The sequence below is a fragment of the Passer domesticus genome, chromosome 3, assembly GCF_036417665.1.
Source record: "Passer domesticus isolate bPasDom1 chromosome 3, bPasDom1.hap1, whole genome shotgun sequence".
NCBI lineage: Eukaryota > Metazoa > Chordata > Aves > Passeriformes > Passeridae > Passer > Passer domesticus.
In genome coordinates this window covers 5104870-5109436 of record NC_087476.1, presented here as the reverse complement: position 1 = coordinate 5109436, position 4567 = coordinate 5104870, and the positions used below count along the sequence as shown (strand labels likewise).

At 37.8% G+C, this 4567-nt stretch overlaps 1 long non-coding RNA gene across 1 annotated transcript; it reads left to right on the top strand.

The window, feature by feature from the left end:
* Positions 1-678: 678 nt before the first annotated feature.
* On the top strand, positions 679-3330 carry LOC135297870 (uncharacterized). The gene is made up of 3 exons (XR_010359797.1): positions 679-764; positions 1724-1882; positions 2465-3330. It is a non-coding gene; the product is annotated as an uncharacterized LOC135297870 (long non-coding RNA).
* Positions 3331-4567: the final 1237 nt, after the last annotated feature.

Genomic DNA, 4567 nt, shown 5'->3' with positions numbered 1-4567 from the left:
GCTTCACTTATTCTTATTTACTTGGTTTTAGGTTTGTCAGATAGACCCCCATCAGTCTCTGAACACATTTACATAATTTAAATACAAAATGCAAACATGCTGACTAATGTCTGCCTTAAATAGACTCTCTTAGGATAAGCTAGACATGTTCCCTATCTCCAACCCCTCAGGCAAAAACCAGGGAACATAGATGAGCTTCATGCACTGCTCTGCAAGTTGACAGACTAAAGGCTGGTGTGGGCCAAGTGCAGGAAGCAAACTCCAAGGTTCAGGACCTCCTTTGGCAATGTCCAGGCTGAAATCAGGGCATTTTGGGAAAAGTCCCACAGTTGTTAAAACTTTTCACAGTGTTTGAAGTACTCTCTCAGGCTGGAGTGGCTCCCCGTATTGTGAAGCATCATGTAACACATGCCAAATTCCTCACAGCTAAAATAATTTCCAGGTAAAATTTGGTGAGTTCAGGAGGCTCTGAAACTGGAGTCCACAGGCCCTGTGACTCAGATGGCAGGAAAATGCTCTGCCTTTAGCCAAAATGAATGATTCCTCCAGAGCTTCTCCTTTCTGTGCTGGTAAAATAATATTTCTTGTCTTTCCCTGACCTCAATTTCCATGGTGGGATTTTCAGGCATCTTCAGTCTTATACATAATGGGATTAATTTCATTAACTTCTGTCTATTAGGTGGTTCAAGTTTTCTCTGAAAGAGTTGTCAGGCAGCCTCAGTTATCCATGAAGAAAACAACACTCCTCAGAACAACTTTTCAAGGTGGGATGAGTTGATTCTTTCTCTATTGATCAGAGACCAAGACTTGATGGCAGGTTCATATCAGAGATGAAGTCTTAGATGGTTATAGGTGGATTGGATGAACCCCACAGTGTTTGTGGATAAATAAGGAAGAGTTTCATACTGGGAGGTCATGAAGAGCCTAGCACAATAGTGGCCTGCACTTATCTGATCATAGAATATCCTGAGCTGGAAGGAATCCACAAGGATCATTGAGGCCAACTCCTAATAACAATAACCTACAATAAAAATCCTGATAATTTTTAGGAGAGGGCTTAAGTGTTTTTAAAATATACTTTAAGGCAGTTTTTAACTCAGATATACCTAAAAGGCTTAGAAAAAGGGAGAAAATGTGAAATTAGTTATACTCAAGGAATTATGATACAAATATTGAAAACTAGACAACCCAAGTCCTGTCAGAAATGGACATTCCCAAGTCAAAGAGAAAATCAATCTGCAAAGCTTTTTCTTCCTCATGGTTTCCTTTTGCATACTGATACAAAAACTCAAGCTACCTCTTTGAGAAACTAAACATTAAACACATTTAGACTTACACTGGGTTATACATTGCATCTTAAATATCTTCTCTAAAAATCTTTTTAAGGAAAACTTTAGACACTACATAAATGAAAGAAACACCATATGATTTAGCCAGTAGTAAGACTATAACATTTCTAAGACTGTATTAAGTCCTAGTGGTCATTGATGATTAGTGTGTCTGGTTTTGTGATTTGTCTGTATTTGGTATGTTTTACTTCCCATTAGATGCTGATTTTTAATCATTACCTTGATTCTGCAGTGCCACAATTTTTCTCTCCTTCATTTTCTTAAGCTATTCTTTATCTTTCACATTTCTGATAATGAAGAAATTAATCAATTTTTTTCTATCCTTGCAACTATAGTTTTCTTAATTTTCCTGTAATAATGGTATTTCTTGATAGACTACTGAGACCACATCAGTGCTGCTGGAAACATTGCAGGAGCATTTATTTCAGCTTTGGTTTCCTCTGAATTATGTATTTGGAAATCAGTGTCACCATACTAGCACAGGAAAAAAACAAAAATACACCTCAGCATCCTCATTGTTTGGTCTTTGACAGGTATGAACCAAATTCCCCTGGAGTGAGCCTGCAGGGTTCCACTCAAACAGAGTTTCACAAAGACTCTTAAAATTAGGAAACAACTTTATGGAGGCTGGCAACTTTTGGCCTGTCTGGTTAAAGAAATCAGAACAACTTCCCTCCTGATGATTTTATAACTCCACTTGAGGGATTTTTTTGTCAATATAAAAAATTCTTCCCTGTTGCTCATTTGATTAAAGAATAAAGCCAATTGTGTGGCAAACCTGGTAAAGCAGAAGAGTTCTGGTTCTGTTTGTGGCTCTGGCACACCCTGTGGAATAACTGCAAATGCTTTATTTGTTTCCACACACCTCATTTTACTCACTGAAATAGGATATTTGTCTGAAATCGGATATTTGTGTATTTACTGAAAATCTGAACTCCTTCAGAATATTGAAATTATTTGAAAATCTTGAATATAAAAGCCTTTTTAGTGCAATATCTTTATTTAATTCAGCTTTCTGTGAACATCTTCCTCCCTCCCAAGACTTTGAGAGTAAATTTGTCTGTCTGGAATCCCTTTCCTCTTTTCAATCTGTTTTTTTCTTTCTTTGTATGCAGAATGAAAAATGAATCTGCTCAGCAGGACACAGTGACTGCTTTCTAAGCAAACTGATGCATAGAGACAAGCCCTTATGTTAAGGACAAGGAGAATACCAGTAGGTCAGAGCATCTCTTCTCTTTCTGTCACTGTCCTGTTACTCCTGGAGAGGACCCACATCTCAGTGAAGCTGTGGCTTTCATTTGTCATTAAATCATGGAATATCCTGAGTTGGAAGGGATCCACAAGGACCATCCAGTCCATCTCCTGCCCCAGCACAAGACAACCCCAACAATCCCACCCTGTGCCTGAGAGCTTTGGCCAAACACTTACTGAGCTCTGTCACCACCGGGGCTGTGATAATTCTCTGGGGAGAAATAAAAACTCCAGAAAATAAAAATCCTGGAGTCCTGTGTTGTCAGTGGTTTCAAGTTCATGTGACTGAAACGAGAAAACCAAAAACTGAAACACCAGCTGGAAGTTAGTCAAGCAATTAAAGACAGACATCTGAAATAACCTTGGCTGCTCAACACTGGGACAAATTACCAAAGGAAGTGATAAATTGTTCACTTTTTTTGAGACTTCAGATTAAAATCATAAGCTCTTCCTTGAAAAGTTCTGTGATTGCACTCAAGCTGGCAGATTTAAGATGTGAATTGCTAAATAAACTTCTAATTTAGAAAGTCCAAAGCAGACACATCCTAAAGGTAATTCATCCTGCTCACTCTTTCTTCTAAGAACTGATAATTATTTTTGAAAGTTCCTCCCTGCCTTCACTGACTAAATGGAACCCACAAAGTTTATTTGCTTGGATACTTCAGTGTGCATGGCTAATGCAAATGTTTTTCTGTTTTGTTTGGCTTGAAATTAATAACAATGATTGGAAAAAAAAAAGCCTGAATCACAGAAGCATGAAATGATTTCTTGAAAGTCACAGGACAAGCAAATGGCAATAACAGAACCCACATCACTTCAAGTAGTTTTTAAAATAGGTGGAGCTACATTGCAGATAATTCCCCACAGGTAGAATGTGCCACCTTACTGGGGAGATGGTACAACACTGGAGCTCTGTCTGCTTTTCAAGGTGTCCATTATAAAATAAAATAAAATAAAATAAAATAAAATAAAATAATTATATAAAATAATTATATAAAATATTAAATTTAAAAATTAAAAATACGTACATCAAAAACCCACCCCCAAACAAACATATAAAAAAAACCCCCACCCCCTGTTGATCTGTTAGATTAAGCAGGTCATTGATATCAGGAGTCAATTTGAAAACTCAACCTGAAGACATAAACCTTTAGGATGTTAAGTTTAATCAGTTGAGTAATTATAGAACTATTTGTTACTGCACCCCAACATAGAAGAAGCTCCTCAGAGCTGGACCCACAGCAAGAAAGGTGTGTATCCAGCAGGAAGGGCAAGGAATTTTTGGGTTCTGCAACCAGATTTTTTATCTGTCCTTATAAAAAAGTGTCTTAATGGCGTGAGCAGGCAGAGTAACCTGTGTTCATGAATATATTTCATTTACAGGGGAGTTTATTTATTTCTTTTAATCAAAGACTGCTGGTTAAGCCTAAGCATGAGCTCAGCTATACAAGTACAAGGATGCTGCACTGAGTATTCCCCTTTTGGGAGCAAACCATATTGGATAAATAGTTCTATTACTGGGCTCTGGCTCGGGAGGTTGCCCAGATGCAATTACACTGGTATAATTGGTAGTGCTTTGGTGTGGAGGCAAGGCTTCATTGTGGATAATTTGTTGACAAAATGATTAATCATTTATCATTTGACAGTTAATCTCGAAGTCTATTAATTCACTTCTTACTCCTCCCCAGCCTCTCTCCCCAGCACTCACATCACATATCCCAGTCTGGACCAATAATCCACACTGGTGGGCCACTTGCAGGCTCACTGTGGGGAATTGAAATCTATGTCACTTTTAAACTAATTTTCCTGGTACTGGAGAGACCAATTCTGTCTTTTTTTTTCTTTTTTTTTTTTTCCCCTCTGTTTTAATATACAGCTTTCAAGTCTGATATATTGGGCACAAAACCTGACCTCCTGACCTCGTCTTTCAAGCTGAAGTATGAGCCAATATCTGACCAATTATGTTT